The sequence below is a fragment of the Macrobrachium nipponense genome, chromosome 27 (assembly GCF_015104395.2).
Source record: "Macrobrachium nipponense isolate FS-2020 chromosome 27, ASM1510439v2, whole genome shotgun sequence".
Classification (NCBI taxonomy): Eukaryota; Metazoa; Arthropoda; class Malacostraca; order Decapoda; family Palaemonidae; genus Macrobrachium; species Macrobrachium nipponense.
In genome coordinates, this window is record NC_087216.1 from 9470593 (window position 1) to 9495250 (window position 24658).

General features: G+C 37.6%; 1 protein-coding gene across 1 annotated transcript in view; it reads left to right on the forward strand.

The window, feature by feature from the left end:
- Positions 1–24658, forward strand: part of LOC135200808 (vacuolar protein sorting-associated protein 4-like) — a 116300-nt gene that overhangs the window by 82614 nt on the left and 9028 nt on the right. The gene's annotated exons all lie outside the window — the stretch shown is intronic.

A 24658-nucleotide genomic window follows, 5' to 3' on the forward strand; every position in this document is an offset into this window, starting at 1 on the left:
ATATTTATGAATGGTCACTCCACTGAATAAACGACGGTGTGACTTCAGTCACTCCACTTATAACCATCGACGGTAAATTAAGCTATGAGCATAATGTTATGCTCTCTCTCTCTCTCTCATCTCTCGTCTCTCTCTCTCTCTCTCCTCTACTCTCTCTCTCTCTCTGCTCTGCGACTGATGCATTTTTGTGTAGTTAATCATTGCAATATACCGGAGTTAATGACTGATTCCAAGATAAAATATTCCCGCTACGCTATCAACTGGTGACCTTGAGGTAGTTATTGCATGATCAAATACATGTAAATAGTATTATAGTGAATTCCCGTTTATATGACCAGTTATTACGAATTTAAGAAAATATTCATATTTTCCTGAAATTATGGTGATGTAACAAATATATAAAAATGAGGGCCTAATACTTTGTAAAACCGTAGGTTTCATAAAATGACTAAATTAATATATAGCCATGTGTAGTGTCTAAACCGTTAATTATTTAGAACTTTCATTCTTTTTTCAAGGTTCTTGGCAAACACCCTCACTCCCGCGTCATAAGAAAACTCCATTTTCGTCTCTCGTTGCGAGGTCATTGAGGAGGGGGATAGACCAGCCAGGACTGGACTGTATACGTGGGATTTAATACATTGTCTGTAGAAGAGCTTATATATATATATATATATATAGTATATCTATATATATATATATTATATTATATATTATATATATATATATATATATATATATATATATATATATATATGCAAGTGAGGCTTAAAATTATTCTGTGATTGGGTCAGGGTTATCCAGTAATATGGTGGTAAACCTATGTATATCATAATTATCATAAAGATTAACCATATAAAACAAACGAAGCATTTTTAAATTCATATATTAAGTATTTTAGTTCATTACAATTTAGCCTTATTATAGTTGGTGATGGCATATAAGAAAAAGATAGATGAACTTATAAGCGTTTTCAATAACAAATCATTTCACTATCATCTATAGTGACTAAAATTGTAGGAAGCATTCGTTTTGCCCCCAACATATGGATCGGTGTGCTATGCTGTTTATATGAAAAAGAAATCAAAAACAGACCTCAATTAAAATGTGCCTATTTTTACGAAATAGTCATGTTCCTCATTCTACAAAATTTTTAAAAGTGCAGAAATTTTTTCAGTATCAATGGTAAAATGGGCGTCACGGTATAAAATCAATTGCTTTTAGTCACGTTTATTTTTCCTAGTATAAGAAACCATGCCTCAAGTTTTATTCTATAATAAGAGTGTTTTTTTCTTTTTGTACAAAAACTAGATAGCATTAAAAAAAAAACTTCATTCTCCATGCCAGAGTTGCCACAAATTAGAAAGTGAAACGTCAAGTTTATTATTTTTTTTTCTCCTTGAACACTATTTAATTGTGCAGTCACTAGAGGGCATCCATTCCTACTTTAAACGCAAAGTCAAGAGTTAGAAAGTTTTTTTTTTTTTCCTAATTGGGGTGCTCCAAGGTGAGGAAATTTCAACCTTTTAGAATGTATACCTAAATAACTTATGCTGGGACGTAAGGGAGCATGAAGTCAAGTACGTACTTATCGTTTATTGTATTCGCAAGATTACGTTCTATGGGACTATAGTATATAGCTGCCTGCATACCTGCATGTTTAAGAAGTTATTTCCTTTGTTTCGTTTTCAATACAGTACTGTTAACCAGCTTCACAAGGACAATATTTTAACTGTGATTTCTGCCCCTGATGGTTTTGGCTTTACAAATTTATGCTTATATACTTTACCTAAACAGCTGAACAGTTAATTTGTGCATAAATTCCTTAAAGATGATAATATCATATTGTTATTTGACATCAATAATGAATTATTATCTAAGATCGATTGAAAGTTTATTTCATTTGTATAAAAATGCAGTCATAACGATGAATATGAGTAACCTCGATGGTCAAACTGGGAGCTTCTTATCATTTTTGTTAGTTATATACGATGATATTGAAAATGCAAAATATGCACAAAGAATTCAATTTGACGATTAACAGCTTTCAAGTTACATGTGACAAAATGCGTCTTAGGCTTAAAAAAATCGAATACACTAATCGGAAGTTCGCTGCCTTGAACTGTTCGAAGGTGGAGCCATTACTTAAATTGCCGTTAACAATAACAATCATCACTGTTAACATTAACAATCATTACTGACTTTGTGTTAATTAACTTTTTGTAATTTCGAAATTTATGTAGAAAGCCTTTTCATTTATTAAAACTGGTTGTAACGTCATTGATTTTTTGAGTGGGCTGTCTAGCAAGACTAACAGCTCCTTTTGACGCCTTTTTTTGTCAATAATTTTTTTTAATTTGAATTTGAATTCACGAGTTTGGGTGTTTAGAGGTACGTATCGTATGTGTATTCGCATAGTATTTCAGACATCGGCCATCAATATCAGATGTTGTTGCTGTCATGTGTCAGAAAAATTCGTTGGTAGCGCTTCTTCAGCTTAAAAATAGCTGCCGCGTCGTCTCCCGCAGCCGTGGGGACTATATAAAGTAAGCGGTTACATGACGAAAATAGAATCCATGAGCGAATATATGGAAAATAAAGTGTTCAATTTGATGGAGTAAACTGTTACAGGCAAATTAAAACTTAAGTATAGAATTAAATGACCCTACAGTGGAAGCTGTGGAACCGAGAAGAATGCGTTAGTTTACTCGTGAATTGATAATACGGTAAAACATACTCTTTTATTCAACGAACGGAATTTCCAGACTAGTTACAGGCGGCAACTTACTAATATGAAGTAAAAAGTGAAAAAAAAAAAAAAAAAAGCTTGTTGGGAGATGAACCTTCAAGTGCTCGTGAAAACATTTTTTTTAGGAATATAAAGATTTTTGTGTTAAAAAGCTATGCCACCAAAAAGTTAAAAGATCTTTTATATATATATATATAATATATATATATATATATATATATATATATATATATATATAATATATATATAAGTCATATCACATTTCCGTGATTCATATACATATATCGAGCTATATATGAAAATATATTAAATTCCGAGGTAGAGCGAATTAGATATTAAAGGACATTGTAGCTCGATATATATATATATATATATATATATATATATATTATATATATATATATATATATATATAAAGGTTCGATGGGAGTGCTTCCAAAAGTAAGTCTGAAGGACAATGGAGCTTCTAACACACATTATATATATTAAATATATATATATATATATATATATATATATATATATATATATATATATATATATATATGCATGTATGTATAAATCGAACAGCGTTTGCGGCATATCCCACACGTGTGACGTAGGTCCCTCTACTACCTAGCTGGATTTGTGCTCTTTACATGTGTTATAATTACTATTGTTATTATGTCTAATGAATTTATGTAAAATGTACAGTTAATTGGCTTTAGATGTACAGTATGTATGTTTGTTAGGTCGAAACATTACCCAAAATTCTTTCTAAAGCAGAGGAGGGTGAGAATTTGTCAAGTTGGGTGAGAGTACTTGAGAAGCCAGAGGCAGAGGTAATCACTTGAAATTGGACTCTCTCTCTCTCTCTCTCTCTCTCTCTCTCTCTCTCTCTCTCTCTCTTCTTAAACTTGATCGTCTTTCATAACATCAACAGTATTATATTTTGTGTTTTTTTTAACGACTGTCGGTTCCTCTTAATGCAGCACCATACAAATACAGATCAAACAATGTTATGCCGTCTTATTTAAATTATTCAAGTTTTTTGGTATAAACGGTAAAGTATATCAGACCACCCTTTATTGACTTTGAACACCACGCTAGAAGTTGCCAAGTATTTAAAAAAAAGTAAGAGATCAGAGTTGTTTTATCATTAGTTTGTGCAACCACTAGACGGCTTCCACCACCTACTTTGAATGCTATGTCAAAGGCTAACGAATTTTATTTTCTTTATTGTTTTATCGCGTTAATAAGATGCTATAGAGGGAGGAGGTTCTCCGTTGTGTAGGGTGTCTAGGGCACTTGTACTGGGATGCAAGATGAGGGATGGTCCCTAGGTATCGTTTGTTGCATAACGAAGATTACGTGTTACAATGGGACTAGCTGCCTGCAAGTCCATATGTTGAAGACGCCATTTCACCATGAAGGATTATGGTTACTCATAGTGTGTAGACAGGGCTGAGGATTTATTGGTACATCTTGCCTTATTTAGCTTTCGCCCAGTTTATAAACTAGCTTTTTCCTATTGTTTATGTATTTTTTGCTGTATAACATTTTTCAACAGATTTGTTTTGTCGCTAGTTTACCCTAACCTCTAAACACATCGTGCCTACCAGGGACAATAAATAAATAAATAGAATCCTGTTGGATAATGGATATTAATCAATTATTATGATAAATTAGTCTTCGTCATACCATTATTACACTGTATAGTGTTATTTGTTTATTTGATTACTTACCATATTGCTATAGCTAGCTTCTTGAAAATGCAAACAAGGATTATCCTCACACACATGTATATACACACACGCACACATATATATGTATTGTATAACTGAATCACGAAAGTTTGGAACGTGATAAATCCATAATAAAGGTATAAGCCACGAAGGAAAAATAAACAACGGAGTTTCGCCAAGATCTTTTGACTCAACGTCCTACACAGCAGATAAACTGGACGTTGAGTCGAAAGATCTTGTAGCAACTCCGTTGTTTATTTTTCCTTCGTGGCTTATACCTATATATATATATATATATATATATATATATATATATATATATATATATATATATATACATTATTATTATTATTATTACGAAGTGCCAAGTTATCTGGTTACTACGCTTACCATTCATTTATTGTTCCCTCACAAAAGCCAGACACCTGAACCCTCATCACAGGTATTAAACGACTGAATACTCTAAAGGCAACAGTGATCCCTTAACAACTTACGAATATTGCAGAAAATCAGACTAAGTTCATCAAAACATGTGTAAGGTAATCTTGTAAGTAATTAAATTAATCAAAGGGCATCACTCCATCAACAACTTTAAAAGTCTAAGTATTTCCCTGATTTCAGAAGTCTAAGTACTTCCCTGGTTCTAAGTCACTTCAAGTAAATTGAAGGAAAGCCGATCAATTACCACTCTATGTTTCTACCTATCATCAGTATAATCAAATGCGAATATACTGGTTAGAAATGAAATACTTATAAAAACTTTAAATACAAAAATGTATTATTAAACTCAAAGTTTATAAGTGAAATTCACAACATCGGGGAAAATTACTGTTACTTGAAACAAAGTAAAGTTTAATTAATTCTTGAATTAAATCAAGTAAAATTAAATCAAAATTAATTTATCACAAAATTCAAGAAAATTAATTCAATTGAAATTCAAAAGTGTTAGGCAATAATTGAAAATTTGAAATTAATTCACAAGTGCTAAACAATAATAAAACTTGAAAAGAATTCTAAGTAAATGCAAATTAATTCACAAGTGTTAAATTTAATTAAATGTGCAATGATTAAGCAATGAAAATAACTAAGTCAATTAAATTGTGAATGTAAATGTAAATACAGAAAAATGTGGACAATATCAAAATAAAAAGGCACACTTCAACAAGAAAATGAAAAAAATGCACAAAACGAAACAAACACAAAACACAAAAATTTGCAATGTGTAAAAGTGTATATCTTTTCACTCAAAACATTATAACCATCAGTTTTTACCAAACCTTTGTAACCCTCTGTTATTAGTTATTAGTTAACCACGGTTCCTATCCGTTATTAGTTTCTTACCAAACCATCATAACCATTAGATATTAGTTGCAACTAATGAAAATATAACACACTTTACCTTAGTATACCAACTTCTTCCTTAAAAAAAATTCACTTTCACAAAAACCAGGCGCCGTTACGAAACAATGTTTGTTCAGATTCCACAAAAATACTATATAACACTAAATAAACTCTAAGAAATATCAAATATGAAATCCTCAAGTCACTCGACCAATTTACGTTACGCTAATATAATCTCAAGGATGTCGAGGGAGAGAGAGAGAGAGAGAGAGAGTGAGAGAGAGAGATAGATGTTAACGCCTTGAGTATCTAGGATGTAATGAAATCTCTTCCTCTCGGAAGCTGGACAGGGGATATGACACAAAACGTTTTTGGCTCAATAATTCTTCTAGAAGCTTCGAAATCTTACGCAAATTTACTCACAAAATGTGTAACCTGCACGTGGCTTTGACAAAGACATACACGTATGAGACCAGTCTGTTAACAAAAAGAGACACGTACTCTACTCAATCGACCGAAGCAGAAACCCTTATCACACATGATGACAGATTCTCAAAACACAAATGAAGATTCGAGGTTGCTTATCAAACGTGTTGACAGATTAGGAAAGCAAATGGATCTTGCAGTTCCTCTAATCTCACAATGCTGACATAATAGGGACACAATCGTAGTTTCGAATGGACAAAGAAAATCTCTCTCTTTTTACATTCTACATTATTATATATATTCTTTTGCAATATTATGTTATGCGAAATCTGAACACACATTTAAACATCCTATCTCTAAGCTATCTAGGAATCTGAAAAATGTTGCACAATTCTACATAACATTTTATACAGTCACAGAAGAGATATATGCATTTTAAAAGTAGCAATATAATATATATATATATATATATATATATATATATATATATATATATATATATTCTTCGAAGTTACCTAATCTCCAGATTTGGCCATGGCCTCTTTATGGACTGGCTCATATACTATATACATATATTATATATATATTATTAAGTATATAATATAGTAATATTATATATATATATAATAATACATGTGTGTGTGTGTGTGTGTGTGTGTGTGGTGTGCGAAAATAAAAACGTGACAGCAATAAAGGGGTGTGGCAAACTGGAGGTTACGTAATATCGAAATAGACTGGGGGATTTATGCATTTATCCGAGTACAAGTATAATTGAGTGAGTGATAATATGGAAAAATCGGCAGTGTATATTCATAAGATATGGTGAAAACTGACAATGATAGAAATAGCAAAAATTCACCTGTGATTTCTTAGAATTATTATTGTAGTGTGTTCCCAGGTTATACTAATTCTTCTGCCCAACTTTGAGAATAATTGGTAATAAATCTGTGCTAAGAGGCAACACTTTAAAACCTATTATCTTACCAAGGTCTGTTAAATGATACCACTAGCAATGGATTATTTTTTATTTAACATGCGTAAAATATAACATGAACTTCCTATATGACATAAAATATAACGTGAAATTCCTATGTGATATAAAATTTAACATGAACTTCCTGTGACATAAAATATTACATGAACTTCCTAAGAGAATAATTAAATCATAACTTCTGCAAAATAATTTTTATTATTATATCCTTGGGTTCTTATAAATAATTGTTGTCCCTTTGAAAATAACATGGATTTGGTTTTTAAAAAGACACATGAGAATGATTAATCCTTATGTGACAGAGTTAACCTTGAAGAGCCTCTGCACCTTTACAGACTCCAGGATTATCCGTCTTAGACGAATTTTGTTTTCATGTCTAAACTTCTCTAACCATCTTTGGTCAGCTCTCATCTTACACATTTCGCTTGACACAGGATTGCAGACTACCCGAGGTATCTTGGAAGGAAGACCTCTGCTTCCAATTTGTGCTTTGATCTGGGTTCCACCGGATGTGCCAACCGGTGAAGAGTCACCCTTGAACTTGACTTTGTTGATGGCTGCCAGTGTTAGATTAATTTTCTGATAGATAGTACTGCAGTCTACTCTTGGGGCCCTCAGAAAAGGTTTCTTGCTGGTTAACTTCTCTGGGTTAAAGCTGGTTTCATCAAAGGTCTGACAACACTTAACATTTTGAGAGGGCAAATCTTGCACTGATAAATACTCGTGCAGCATCTTCAGAGAACTTTTCTTATCTGTAGACTCTCTTTTACCAAGCCTTGGTCCATCGACTGTACAAAGAATGTTGTCTTTCTGGTTCACGACTTGAACACACACACTCTGTTTCTGAGCGACGAAGTCGTCGATATCTTCTTCCTTTTCATCCATGTCTTGAGAGATTTCGTAACATTCTAGCTCGGCTTCATTCGAAAAGTGTGTTACAGTAGCAGACGATTTTGGCCAAATCTTCAATGGCTGATCCACTGCAGCTTCCTCTTTCATGTTTTTGTGAGATTCTGTATTGCCATTTACCTTCACGGGAACTAACCCGCTTCGAATCTGGTCTTCCTGTTCTGTCCATTGTTCATCATCCAAATTTCCTGGAGTATTTCCTTCAGGCTGACTCTTCAATATGACGTGAGCTATCAGTACTGAGGCGTAACACACACCGGAGATCGTTGGATGAAAGTAACCAACATGGTTCAGAAACTCTGCAAGCAAATATCTGGCACCTGACAAAGCCATTGTTATGTTCTTGAAGGACACAATGGGAAGCTGTGGAAACATCTGTAGATATAAGCAGGAAGACCATTTTTCACTATTTGCTTGGGAAATTTCCTTAAATGAAAAGAAGTAATCTTTCATTTTTTTTAAGCATTAGTAGATTTAGCCATCAAAAATAAAATTCGTAGGCAAATAAATAAGTTCTCTTGTGCCTGATATTTATCTCTTGCAGTTCTGGAAGTCACGCACGTTGGCATTGTCTTTTGTAGTACTTCCTTCCAGATTCGCAAACTTCTAAGCAGCGAATCTTCAAGGTTACTTAAGAACATAGTCTTTAACATGGCTGTTCTATCATTTAATAATAATAATAATAACAATAATAATAATAATAATAATAATAATAATAATCGTCGTTGTGGTGATCAGTTGCTGGATGACGACCTCCAAGTACCTGACCGTCTTCCCCTTCAATTGGGTTGAATACCTGGTTGCCGGACGAAGCTCCTCTGTTGGCCAGAGGTTCCATTTACGTCGTTGTCGTTTAATCCTTCATTTCTTTCCATCATTGCTGAGTTTTGCTATTTAACCCATAGCTGGACCCTACCCCATCAGGATAGGTACTCATTTACAGCTGAGTAGACTGAGGAAATTATGGTAAAGATCCTTTCCCAAGGAATCAACGCGAGGAGAGCGGTCACCCATCCAACGACTGACCAGAGCCAATGTTGCTTAACTTGACTTAAGTCTATTGACGACCTAACCACTCCTCCACGGCGGGAAAAATTGGATAAGTATCAAGATCTGAAAATAGAAATAAGAAGGATATGGGATATGCCAGTGGAAATCGTACCCATAATCATAGGAGCACTAGGCACGATCCCAAGATCCCTGAAAAGGAATCTAGAAAAACTAGAAGGCTGAAGTAGCTCCAGGACTCATGCAGAAGAGTGTGATCCTAGAAACGGCACACATAGTAAGAAGAGTGATGGACTCCTAAGAGCAGGATGCAACCCCGGAACCCCACACTATAAATACCACCCAGTCGAATTGGAGGACTGTGATAGAAAAAAAAAAAAAAAAAAAAAAAAAAAAAAAATAATAATAATAATAATAATAATAATAATAATAATAATTGTTTTTTGTTTCAAAAGATATTTTATTACATATTTTGAGTGTGTCATCTGTTATTTCATAGTTTATCGTCGTCTTTACTTGCAAGCTCAATATATAAGCCTAATATAATGTTTGGCTCATAATCCATATAACGAAACTTTATTCTGCGAATCTACGCAGTGATTACCAGTTATATCCGGACGTTCATGACGTCATTCGAGGTAACACTTTTTCCTTGCCTTCAAGTGGAAATGCTCTTTTTCTTATATTTCATTGTCTCTGATGTAAGTTATAATTGTTGACAGGTTTTACAGTTTCTAATATAGCCCACATTTTCTTCAGCAAATGTTTTTAATTAGACTATATTTATTTAGCTAATTCATATTTACATCACACACAAAACACAACACACACACACACACACACATACACACACACAACACGCAAACACACACACACACACACACACACACACACACACATATATATATATGTATATATATATATATATATATATATATATATATATATATATAATATACACACGCATATATATGCGCCGCTCTAACTAACTAAAGATTAGTTACATTCCCAGCCAACCTCCTCTTTTCACCATTAGGCTACATCTAATTTTTTTTGTCTAAAATAATGTATCCCTTTCCCTCAATTTTTTCTTCTTTCAAAGTGTATATATAATATATATATATATATATATATATATATATAATATATATATATATATACACATATAAAACATACATTGTTGTTGAAGTTAAGATAACACCAATATAAAAATAATAATAAATAAGGCAAAATAGATATTGCCCGATAGCCTATAGAAAATCACTATGTCGAATGAGTTCGTGATTGAGAATGTTATTCTCAGTCTATGGAAATACAGCATAAAATAAAGTGTGCATCAATCTAAAAACAAAAGATACATTAATGTGCATTGTATGATATCTAAAAATAGCAACAAAGATGACTGAAGCAACCAAGAGAATGTACACCGAATAGAAAAGGGAAGGCAACCCTTTAATAAGAAAGATCTGAGGATTGAGGGTAAATATCCTCTGTAGGGGGAAGGGGAATGATACCGGCATAAAAAAAAAGTTTTTATGAAGCTGCAAAGAAAGGGAGATGGAACGACTGAGAAAAGGAAGAACTGAAACTAAAAGCAATGAGCTGTAACAGCTTTCCAAGGAAGAAAGCTTCGATTAGGGATGGGCTGTTACATATCCCAAATAGTTAGGCGGATATGACGTTCGGTGTTTACTACAAATACTACTACTACTACTACTACTACTACTACTACTACTTCTATTATTGCGGACAAATCCGAGCAATGTGGAAGAACCCTGTTAACTTGTCCAGAAGTTTGCTGTGCATTGAAAAAAACAGGTGTGCGGCAAATTCACAAACAGTACGAGGATTAGCATCCGGAATATTAACCATGATGACAAATTTCTCCCTGATCGTCAAATCCTCAGCAGGAAGCAAGGAACAAGGCCACTGTAAGTTGTTAGCTATCTACACGAAACCTATGATTAGGCTAGCTAGTAGTATTAGCACTACTAGGTAGTAGTACCTAGGTAATTTAGATTACCTTTTATTTATTTCTAACTGGTTTTGTTGGTGTCAATCACAGAAATATATAATTTTTATTTGGGCTACTCTTATATTCAGCAATTAGGGTAGATTACCACGGCAGGCCAACCAGGCCACCTACAATCAATGTTTGCCACCCTCCGAAAAAGTACATTATAACGCGTCCTGACACCCGAGATGGGCATCAGTCGCGACTTGTTGTTGGTGAGAAACGGAGCTAAAGACCTCTACTCTCCTTTCGAAGTAAGTATTTTCTCCAAAGTTAGAAATTAAGGCCAAATTTTAAGATTTAAACAGAGGGTACTGAAAATGGCGCCCACGGCAGTGGAAATCTCACCAAAACGCTTTAGAAATTTTTACTTACAACTAAAAATGTTTCGAAGATTGACACCATCTCGATGTTTACGGAGTCGCTTGTGTCAACAAAAACTTTCCATTTCCTGTGATAAATCCGCACACCATTCTTGTACCCACAGACGCTGGAGCACTTTTATCACAACAATCGAAACACGATTTCTCACCAACAAACAAGCCAGGAGTAAACAGCTGTTTTGGTAGAAGATGACGAGAAGCGTGCTCTTAGCTAATTTTTAAATAAGTAGTAAAACATCAATATTTTACATATTTATGATGATTAATTTGAAAATATTCGTTATTGAAAAAGTAACTCGACTCTGACTCAAATTTAAGTAATTATTTTTCTGAATTAGAACGTTCTTTTAAGTTCTGTATTATGACGTCACGACATCTTGACTTTCGTACCTATTGTAAATAATTGCTATACTCAACTGTCATTGCAGAAACAGTTTACCAGTTATTCATGCAGATTGTTATCAGCTATACATGTAATTGTTATAATCGTAATGCGCATATATATCTTTATTATTTACTTTTTGGATATATGAGATGTTTTACTGCTGGATTATCGCCGTAGTGTGACGCAATCGTTTTTTCGGTCCATGGGCCTCTGTCTGTTTTCGCACCATAAGAAATTATGGGGCCGAATTTGCAATGACCAGAAAGTCGTTAAAAGAGGAAAGTTAGCATGAGGGGCATATGTTTTGACTGAGAAAATACAAATTTATTCAATAGCTAGCTAGTAAAAAATACTTGTTATAAAAAACTTGATTGACAACTAAGCAAGCATGTCTACTATGGGTTTCAGAGACAGTGCAAGCACGTTTTTGGGCAATCCCTATTTCTGTAACGAACACTCGTAACAGAACGAGATTTTGCTATTAGTGCATTACACCCAGTGCCGTAATTTATAAGGGTATCGTGAATCACTAATCGTAAAGAATAACGACACTTGTCCTTGTACCAAGAGACAAAAAACTCCATTATGCAGAAATGGATACGAACACGCGTATAAAGCTCCCACCTACCCTCTCCAAACCACCCCCCCCCCCCCCCCCCCTCCACCGCCATCCTTTTCTTCTTCGTTCCTCCGCCTTCCTTTCTCTCTCTCTCTTCTCTCTCTCTCTCTCCTCTCTCTCTCTCTCTCTCTCTCTCTCTCTCTCTCTCTCTCTCTCTCTCTGTTGCCATTTGGGTATAAGACTAACACACAAAACGTTGAAATTGGTGAAATTAGGCTATGTATTGGAAGTATATATACATAAATATTAAAGCAATTTTATCATTATTGCATACTATGACAACTAGAATTCATGGAAACAGTTTATAATAATGGAACGGCGTATGTGTGAAGCCTCCACTAATGTGGCAACGATGATTTTGCCATTCTTAGCATGCAAACATTAAAGCATGCAAACATTAAAGGTTACATTTATTTCTGGCATACGATTATTAAAGAAATTCAAAATACTAATAAAGACTGAAATCAATGAAAAGTGCTAGCAAAAACAAAAAAGCAAAAAAAAAAAAAAAACGTAGTCGTTCCTCTATGCACTTTTCCGTATTCGTTCCTCTATGGTTTTTTCGGCAGCCAGATGTACAAAAAAACTTAGAAACATTTGATTTTATCTACTTTAGAAATATCTGTAATTTTTCGGGGTAATTTGGTTGCAAAAAAGGGATAATATACATGAATTAAATCAAAATTTTAAAATAACAAAGTAAATTTAAACTAAATAACGAGTAAAGTAAACAGTTTAGGGAATAAAACTTTGCAGTTTCGTTGTCTGTCGTCGTCTGCTGTTCGTAATTGTGTTTATGGCGCGCGCGCTTAGAAACCAGGAACAGCAATGGGTTTAAAGTGCAATGTGGAGTGAACTGAGACCAAAATGTGTATAATAACAATCAAATAAGCACTGTGGAGTTTCAGTTGTGATGGCAGTAAGGATAAAAACCGCCGATTACAAGGTAAGAATGAATTCAGTTCCAACCATAACCCCGGGAATAACAAGTTTCATACTTTCATACTCAATATATGTAACAAAATGTTGTTTTTATTGTGCTGATTACAACTGCAAATCTTGAGTAAGATCAATAAACGTTACATACATACGCTAACATTGTTCAAAATGAGTGCTGGAAGGCTGGGGAAAGATGGTGGCCGTCACTGATGAGAACCGTCCATGCAAAACGTACCGCCATATTGGATTTCAAAACTGCCTTGAAAACATATTTTACGAAGAGCTCACATGCTTATTTTAGTTCGTAAGGGGCTTTCATATATTACAATAGTATGTTGACGAAACTTCAGTCTTTTAAATGGTATGCTTAGAGTTGCAATTGTATTCATGTTTCACCAATTAAATATCGAGTGAATAAGACCCGTCCACCGTGATGAGGGTTGGCCTGTCGTGATATTCTACCCTACCTAGGCTAGGTAGTATGAGGGACCCCTTTGGCAAACAGGGTTTTCAGCAAAATCGATAAAAAAAATTCATCAGCCAGAAAAGTAGGAAATGAGTAGTATAGGTATATACTACTAGTAGGTAGTACTACCTAGCTAGTACCTCCTAGCTATATTAACTAGGCGTAAACCCCGCAAATAAGGCAGTCACCTATCCTGATTGGCAACTGGCGGAAATCAGGCCGCGCAACTAAAGTAAAGTTTTACTCTTATTATGGCATCCGTTTCATTAGCCAGTGAATACTAGTTTTAGCAATAACTAATTGGAACTCATTGTGTACCTAGGTAGTAAAAATCCTACAATTTTGGGGATTGCAGTGGGGAAGTGAGGTTCATGGGATTACTAGGCTACCTGGTAGTATAGGTAGGATAAACAGGTACATATATAATCCTATTTAGCCTCTTAAAGTATTTCTCATTTGGGTTAGGGTAAGTTTAGGTAGGTTTGGTTTACTTTGCTAGATTACAACCTTATTATACTAGGTAGGTATTCATTTGCAGCACCTCAGGTTTGGTAAGTAGGGGGTCGAGTGCTAGGTATGGATACAGTCCCCAAGGCGAAGTAAAGTCGGGGTCTAAGGGCTAGGTAATGACAAAGCATGAAGCTCACCCCTGGTAGGTAAGAAGCCTGCCCCCTAGGTTATGAAATGGCTACATGGATGGATTATCTTAACTTAATCCATCCATGTAGCCATTTCATTTTTTCATTTGTTTTGTGTTCTCTTCCACCCAAAAATTCCCTTGTTCCCAAGGTCCTGTATTATTTATGAAAGTACTTATTTGCCCCCCCTGCGACCCCCCCTTTACCCCGGGCTAAATTTAAATGTATATTTTGCTTAGTCACTTCATACCTTAAATGGAACCTGACAATGAAGACGTGGAAGGTTGTGGTTGAGTTTTTGTGAATGATCTATGCCTATGGGAACACGTTGTGCCTCAGATTGTGGAAGATACAATTAGCTGGCTGTAATGAAAAAATGATGGAGCACCTCCTCCTTGGTGTATTTCTGTATAAAAATAAATCATGATAAATACTGCCTGAAGTATTCACAATGGTTTCCAGGCCGTTGTATCCACTCCTTCAGTTCCCGCCAAATACGTTCAATATTTTGCGTATGGGTGTCGGGGTTTGAAGGATCCACAAAATTTTGTGTATGGTTAACAGTATGGTGGTCGTATCCGAGAGACTGCAGAGAGTTATAAGCCCCCACTTATCACTAACAATAATGCTGCCCCCATTAATGTACTTCTGATAAAGGGATGAGGGTAGCGGCATCACACTTCCATGGTAATTGGTCGATTAAAGGCACAATATAAATGTTTTTTTGGACTTCCTCTCAGTAACCCCGAGCACCCATATGTCACTCAGAGGCCTTCCACGGTCATACTTACGTTTTCCAAAATGAGATTTGTCAATCTCAACGAAGGCACCATCACCACCAATAGCCTCTTGCTTATCGAAAGCATATGCAGTCACTTCTGAACAAAAGCTTCTCCAGTCTACACTAGTAGAGGGAGATATACTGAGGCCCTTAATAACAAAATGGTGGTCCCAACACTTATGCAACCAGTGATTAACAAATAAATTAACTTCCTCGGGGGAAGGTGGGACCCGTGAAGAAAGGTTCCCTGACAGTCACTAATGCTATAATTACACAAACGTCTTTTACTCGTTTTAGGTATTTTTACTGATTTTGTATAGTACCACAAATGCCTATCCTCACGGAAAAGTAAAGGTGAATCACATTTAGCACACTTAACACTTATGGGTAATATTGAATGCTCTTGAAGAAACCTACTCACAACCTCAGGAGTACCATGAAATTGAGCGATCACCTCAAAATAAGAATAGTGACATAAATTGCACACTTGCACTGGGGGATCCATGACAGCTAAGTAACGAGACTGCTGAACCTATAGAGACCAGTAGGTTTCAAAATCGCAGGTGATTGGATATAATGAAAAATGCAACCAATCAGAGTTCAGTATTTTCATTGTACCTATAGTTTTAAAGCGAAAACAAACGACAATCAGGTGTTTCTCCTACAATGAAAGAGGAAAAAACAAAATGCTATTGGTTACAATGGTATATTGCACGAAAAACAGATCCTTAGGATAAGAATGAGAGAAAAAATGAATCGTCCAGTATTTCCGCAAGCCTTTCCTTACGTTAGTTTCTACAAAAAATGTCTTAAGAATGGGGCCAGAAATGAATGATAAATTTTGATTATGCTGTGGTAGAACATTGTCATAGGACAAGAAAAAAAAATTATAAGGGGAAAAAAATAGCCAATGATAACTCTCGAAAAAAAAAAACTGGAATTTCATTGGAAGAGCAACATTACTAGCAGGAAGCCAATAGTAACTCGTGAAAGGATCCCCGTATTTTGATTGGAGGAGCGACATTAGTGGGAGGAGGAAATACGCATTTAAGCAAATATTGTCACATTACGCAATGGGGAGGAGCCAAGAAAGATGAAAACAGGTATACAAACTAACAGGAGCTACCACGTGTGCCCATAGAAAGATATACACTGAACTTAGAAAAAGTCAAGACTTACAATACAGAAAAAGTCAAGACTTACAATACCTCAAATATTTTTTTTCTGTAAGTATGCATTAGCGACAATAATGTATTGAGAAGAAGTGTTTTGTTATCACGTGCTTTACTTGGGAAAAATATTGATATAATAGATTTCCCATAAGGTTGTAACTGTAATAATAAAATGAGAAATTTTAAAAGCATAGTACATTAAAACTTAGGAATATGATATTTTTAGTCCAAAAATGTGTTAATCATTAAAGTGCAAATTTATCAATATTGTAGCAATTATATTTACAGGGATGCATTCTAAGCTAGTTAGGGAGCTGGGTCTGTATCTGGATTGATGGCCTTTGCTTCTGTGGATCTTTGCCCACAATCTAACATAATCTTGAGCTCCATAATTCAATAAAGGCAGTGATTCTGGCTAACCTAACCTGGCCTAAGCTGCTGTCACCATCCCCCTCCCAACAGACATTGAAGGCTATACTTACTATTGCATAAATACTTACCCTCTACATTATCAGGATTTAATATATTTCTTACTTTAATTCTAGATGTTCATCTGTATCTTTTCCCACTTCTATGTGGGGTTGATGTTTTTGACAGCTTTCCCCCACCTGGCTCAGTCATACACACTGTCCTCAGACAATAGTTTGTCTGAGGACTTCTTTAACAATATCCATCCACTTTCGCTTCGGCCTTCCTCTCGCTCTCCCACCAGGCACCTCCATCTGCATCGCTCTCCTCCTTGCACGTCTCATCCCTTCTCATCACATGACCATACCACTGCAGTATTCTTCCTGGGCCTTCTTTGATAGTTCTACAACTTTAGTAGCACCTCTTATTCTTTCATTCTCGATCCTGCACATTTTTGTCACTCCACACATCCATTTAGGCATTTTCATCTCTACTGCATTTAAGAATTATGTATTGTGTTAGTTTTATTAAGTAAGAGAAGTATATTGAAGCTATAGTAAAGGAATGATGATTTTTTGAAAGATTTTTCTTGTTTATTTACAGATTAGCATTGTCCAGCAATGTAAAGAAAATTAATCCTTCATTCCACTGTATCAATAGATGTAAACATAACAAATCTGGCAGAGATGATATATCGCATCTATTTATTCCCGTCCCAGTCAAGGTATTCAAGTTTTCTGTATGTGAATAGTAGAAATTGTTATTTTAAGTGATTGGTTATTTACTTGCATTGAACTGGAGCTGAGGATTCATGTAACTTTTGATTACTTTTCATCAAGCTTTTTAAACATTGGACTGATCTCAGACTATTTATAACAACTACTTCTCAACATGGGGCTTGCTATGTAATTTTGATGCCATTTTTGTGATCTTGTAGTTATATGAGAAAGGTGCATCTGAGTTCCCCTCATGTTAAAAAATTATAGTGGTTGATTTTGTTTTTAACAGTTCTGAAGAAGTTTCACAATAGAAGTTTGAACTTGTTACTAAATCACTGTGGTACAATACTTTTAGTACTTGTAGTCGAGTAGTCAAGGATAGGAAGTCAAATGTTTTCTCTTGAAATTAAATTACTTTGTACTGAAGGGCATGCTAATTCTTCAGGCAAATGTAATTACTGTTACTGACAGATTTTGGTTTTAAATGTTAATTTGTATGTGGAATTAATGGTAAGTTATTTAAAGATTCAGCTGAAGATGCTGTTATTATAAGGTATATGGAATTTAATCCAAGTTGTTTTTTCATCAAGAATTATTTTTGCCTAATATAAACCATTACCTTTTATGTGGGAGTATTCTTCAGACTAAACTGGAATCATTTGTTGCCACTAGGTAACAAGGCAATTAACTGGTGAATTCCTTCAAACCCTCCAGGAGAATGAAGGCAACTGTGTCCAAGCCTTCAGGCCTGGCCACACCTTTTGTGTTTGGTGTTCGGAGGGTCCATCCTCTGGGAAAATTGAGACAAGGAACCTAAGCTTCTTCCTCTAGAAAGGGCAAAGGAGCCACCGTAGCTCTTTCCCCCCCCCCCCCCTCCCCAGTTCAAAAGGTAAGGAGACACTGAGGCGGGTAGCATTCCCTCTCCAGCTTGAAAGAGTAGGGGGATGCCTTTCATTCAATTGTGGCAGACAGGGCAGCATGGTCTCTGTTGAGTTTGTTAAGAGAAGGTAACATGATTTCTGTGGATCTGGAGTACGTACTTACACTTTGACTGAATGGATATATTACCAGTTCAAAGCTTTGCTTCCCTGGCGACAGCCCTGCAGGTGTCAAGACAAGTGTTAACTTTGATGTCCGATTGTTTCCAATTCACAAGTTATATACTTGCAGTATTATGTGGATGAATGGCTAGTTCTGGCACCCTTGGAGAAGCAATTGCTCTGAAACAGAGATCACCTTCCCCTGTTTTTCCATGACCTGGGGGTTGTGAAACTGGGAGAAGCCAGAAGTAAAACTAAAGCAACAGGGGCATTAACCATATGGCCCTGGACACCTTCTCCTTGGGACCAGTTGTGCCTACACAACAGGTTGTGGTGTCACCCAGTTCCTTTTGGACAGAAAATCATCTTGCTAAAGGTAATTACAGGTCATAAAACTGGGGTTGAATGATAGTGACTGGCTTCTCTTCGTTCATTTTTTCCTCACTCTGCAAGGCTGCATCTTCGGTTGAGTACAGTACATGCTAGATTGGGAGCAGGTGCTGGTAAGCTGCACAATCAAGCACAAGGACACCATTGTTGAGCTTCAGCTTATAAGATGCGAGCCTTTCGACTCTTTAATAAGGTTGGGTGAGTTAGAACTTTACTATAATCTGAGGACTAGTTCTATTGATGGGATTTCAGCTGCCTTCAAACTTGTGTTATCTCTTGTTAAAAAGTATATTTTAGTTTAACCAGACCACTGAGCTGATTAACAGCTCTCCTAGGGCTGGCCCAAAAAATTAGATTTTGTTCATGAAACTTGCCTGTCAGATATATATATAGCTGTATTTTCTGAAATCCGACAGAATTTTAAAAACTTCCGACACACGCAGTGGTCGGCCAGGTGGTTAGTACCCATTCCCGCCGCTGGGAGGCGGGTATCAGGAACCATTCCCATTTTTTAATCATAATTTTTCTGTCGCCGGTGCTGAAAACACCTGTTTTCAGTACCTCCGTCTTAGGATTTTGGAAACTTCATTGCCGCTAAGTATCCTAATTGTCTTTTGATTTATTTACTTGGATTTGTGGCTAGGCATGCGCTATCTTAAATTGATTTGTATTTGATTCATTTTTGCATAAGATATCTGAATCTAGTTAGGCTAGTTTCAGACGGGGTTGTCTGCAAAGATAGGGTGTGGCTACCGAAAGCTTCGGTAGATCCGCACTTGGTATGTACGAGGGGTATGGGTCTTGCTTCTTTGTTGAGATTTGTCATGTAAGGAGTGTGAGACTTTGTCTATTCCGTAAGGAAGACGTATGATTCGTATGTACGCAATTAAGCAGTAAACATGTCTAATTCCGTAAGGAAGACGTATGATTTGTATGTACGCAATTAATCAGTAACAAAAGTCAGGGTAGTGAACCTGCTAACCTTCCTGTAGACTTTATTTTGCCTAACCCTGTAGTATGGCCTACGGGCTATGAATATGTCTACGAGAGGTGCTCGCTCTCCTCATTGCTGTGAAGAGTGCTACTTCTGTAATTGTTACTCCTAACCCTGTAGTGTTGCCTTCGGGCCCTAAAACAGTGTCTGTAGAGGAATTGCCCTTTCTCTGATACTCTTTCGATTCGTAACTTAGAATCGAAAGTGCTTGCTTTAGAGAGCAAAAGTGAAGTGCAGAAGTGCAGTGATACCCCTTGTGTAGTGGAGGGTGCGTCAGATCGGCCTCGTTTCGCCTCTAGGCCGGGACCTCTGCTTGACTCCCAGGACCCGGGGAGGGAGCATGTCGAAAGCCTAAGGAGGGTTACAAGGAACCCCCACCGATCTGGCGTGCCTTCGGCAGTTTCTGATGAAAATCCCCAGACTGCCAAAGTGCGTGTGCGTGCACGAATCCTGAAGGATTGCTTCTCGTCCTCCGAAGCGTCCTCCCCGTGCAGGGGTTGGAGCTTTTGGAAGGACTCGCGCCCTCTAAATAGAAGCTTTATAGAAGAGGACGCTTCACGTCCTCTCTCTCTCTCTCTCTCGTTATGCGTTTCAGTGAGAAGTAAGAAGGCGAACGTCGCCTGAACTCGTGTCCGTCTTTCCACCGAGAAATGCGTAAAAGAAGTCATAGTAGCAGGAAGCTTTTGAGAGCGGACTTCCAAGCTTTTTTACTGTCAGAATAAAAAGGCGTTCCCTCTCGACCTGGACGGGACGCTCGGATGGGCGCCAGGCGCGCGGGGGACAGGCCGCGGGTGCACGCCAAGCGCGCGCCAGTGGACGCCGAGCGCGCTCCAGTGGACGCTGAGCACGCGCGCCAGTGGACACCGAGCGTGCACCAGCGCACGCCAGGTGTGTCGCCTGGCTGAACTTTTCTGTTGAACTCTTCAAGCTCTTGTTTCAGATTTGGGCCTAAAGAATTTTTACCTCTACCTTCGGTGATACCTTCTACCTCACCTACAAAGAATGTGAAGTAGGCAGTGCTTCGTAGGAAGCTTAAAGTGAGCAGACAACTTCTTCTTCGAAACCCAGCAAGACATCGGGTTTCGTGAATTCAAGAGGTCTCTGTCAATTAATATTGCTTTACGCATAGGTGGATGGAGTTAAGGGAAGATCTCGTTTGCTCTACCGCAGTCAAGACTTTGTGATAAGGCAGTTACGGGTTATGTAAAAGCTCGACGTCCTACACGTCATGACGCTCGACTACTTTCGGTAGGATTCTTGCAAAAGCACTCATCAAGAGGACGCTCTTCAGGAAAGCGCAAGACAGGACTTCCCTTGCCATACTGCCAATAAAGCCCCCATTGACAATTTACTATCGTTTTGTCAAGTAAGTGGGTATCCCCTCATTGACAAAATATCTCTTTGTCCCGTAAATGGGTTAGTTCTCATTGACAAACATCTCATTAACTTTATATTGCGTAAGCGGATAAGCTCTTATTGACAAGATTCGGAAGAGCTCTTATTCATCATTCGCAGACTCGTACAAGAAATAGACTTGTAGACTACGTCAATGACCGCTTATGTCCAGTAACATAAGAAGCTTGAGCTGTCTGCTTCGATCTCTAAGTTTTGTTCATGAAACTTGCCTGTCAGATATGTATGTAGCTGTATTTCCGAATTCAGCTATATATATGTCTGCCTGGTAAGTTTGAACAAACTTTATTGTAATATAATTTCATATTTTGCCTTGCGTTATTTTACTACTGGTTGGTTCAAGTCATATACGCTTGCTGTAGTTACCTCTTCGGATGGCAACGGAGAGGTCTATTGTCTATTATTTTAAGGACATTTAATCGTTACTCCCTGCAGCCTTCCAGGAGTTTCCGATTTATCTTTTACCTTGTATGGTAGTGTTCTGACGACACAAACGCATCTATATATTTAGCGTTTCTGTTTCGCTTAAATATACCAGCTTGAGAGTCTCTTTCTGCTCAAAAATAACACCGGACCTATTTCTTCGTAGAATAGGGTAGCTGGCAACCCAGACATAAAGTTAAGAGACGACGTTCGTTAGCTGTGGCTGTCCTCCAGTCCAACCGAGCCAGTACCAGCTCGTGCGCTGTCATGCGCGGTAGGTTACGTCTCCTCTCTCCTGCGGATTGACTGACTAACCGATACTCTGTGCAGGCGGTTACGTCTCTCCTGGGGATTGACTGACTAAACTGTATCTCTGTCCTACAATCACGACTTTAGCCTAAGATTGAGGGGATTTCTTACGTGAATGAATAAACATTGCATTCGTTTTGCCTTACTATGTTCAACAGAGATATCTCTTAATCCTTTCGGTGCTTGTTACCGCACAGTATCGGTGCTCGTTACCGCACAGTATAGAACTACGAGTCTACCGCAACATTGCACTTTTATATGCTCTCCTGCTTACGCAAAGCGCAGCTTTTATTAGGGAAGTAAGCATACTCGGGGAGGGAATGGATGAGTTGCTGGGGACCATTTCCTTCCTGAAGAAGTTTGTTTCCCTGAATAGACTGCAATTCAGACTCCACAGTTTTTTCCACGGGAAACTTTTTGAAAAATTATTCAAGATCTAGGAATGATACTGAACATCTCTCAGTGCGTCTATCACCAGAAAGAGGTGCCGGACATCTGGATAGGGTTTCAGATGTCCTGGATCTTAATCTGAAAGAAGTAGAAGCAATTCGGTCGTCCCTCCAGTCCTCTAAACGAGTTTTTGGAACCAGTGGTTCCAGATCAACTCTGATATTCCACAGCTCTCATATCTTAAGAAGTATCTTCTCTCGGTCCCTGTTCGAGTTTACGAGAAAGAGCCTATTATAACAACAGGCTAGAATGTAACGATCCTCGAGAGGTTCGTTACAGATTGCAAAAAGTCCGTACGAATCGTCTCAATCGACGGCAGCAACTACTGACCTTCCGAGTGGAATCTTTCTTTAGAAGTATGTTGAGAGTTGTGGAGACTTTTAGGGACGCCCTTTCATTCTTCTCTTCGATATGTTGAGGAACGAAGAGGCTTCTTTTTCTCTGCTCCCTTATTCTCGATCCGGGATCGGTTACCATTTAAACGCACATCCTATGATATTGAACGGGGATGGATGTTAGTCTCTTTTCCCCTTTTTCAATCGCTTAGGAAATGTAATAAGAAGAGGATTTATGACGTCACAGGGATGCGACAATGACACTGATCGCCCCATGTTGGCCTTCAGGATCCTGGATTCACAGAGGTCACGTCCTTCCTAGTTCACTTTCAAGGACCTTTTCCGAAAGAGTCGGTCTACTCTAACTCGAAACGGTACCTATAACCTCTCCGCTCTGAGTCTGACTACGTTCAGACTATCGAGATGTTGACAGGAATAAAAGAATTACCGTCTTCCCTTTCCGTCTGAAGAATGGGATAAAGCTGGCAGTCACAACTATTAAAGAATACGCAAATATGTTGTTGACGGCCTTTGGGCTCAGAGATTTGCTTCTGTCAAACAACAAGCCCTTCACGATCTTTGAGTTCTGTGGAATCTCGAAACTCGCTCACCATCTACTTTTTGTCTCACCTGTTTTTCTCTGAGTCAGACACTCTGCGAGATCAGCGACATATAGTAGCCCTGAGTTTCTTGTTGACGAAGTCGGTTGCGTTTATACACCCCCGATATCATGTAAACATGAGACCAGGTTGGACTGTCAGGCATTCTTCCTTCGGGACTGAATCGCCTTTTTGCTCCTCGCTCCTTTCTCCTGGCCACCAGAAAGCTCGAGTCAGGAGTTGCTCAGGAGTTTGATTCACTGACGACGTTTGGATTGCGTGATACACCCCCCAAGGTTTGCTTAGATTTGAATCGCCCAGGCAGTCCAGGCAATCATCCTTCAGCGAAGATAGTGCCTTATGGTCTTCAGGGTACAGCCTTGCTGTCCTTGATTCGTTCTGACTTGGTCAAACTGGTCGTTCACCTGACTTTAGTACAGACGGACTGACTGTGCATGTCCAGATCGAAGCTTTCAATATGGAACTTAGACGTAGTCTGAAGTTCTTGATGTCAAAGCATTCGAACCTCTCCTACCTGTTAACTTCTTGCATGTGATCAGGAAGGCCTTTCTTCTAACCACCCTAGATACGACAAAGAGGGTTAGCGAGATTTTAAGCCATCGTCACAAGTTTTTGGCTTAAGAGAACACAAGGCGGTGTGCTCTCTAAGCCTTCCGTTGTGGCCTAAGAATGGAAACCCGTTTTGTCCTCAGGGCCAGGAGCTTGGAAGCAAGGATGGCACAAGTTAGTGTGGGCAGGAGCCAGAGAGAGTCCTGTGCCCTGTCGGGTCTCTCAAGTTTTGTATACATAAGACTCAAGAAAGTCGAAGTCATTCGGGCAATCTGCAGTGTCCGAAAAAGACCAGACTTGTCCATTTTGAAGACACACCCTGGCTTTAGTGTTAAGGAGTTCTTTCAAAAATGCTCCTTCATTGTGTTTGCACAAAGATTTGAAATCTTTTTATCTGAATGCTCACGAGGTGAGGTGTGGCCTCGGAAGCATTTCAACAGAGCATGGCACTCAGCAACATCCT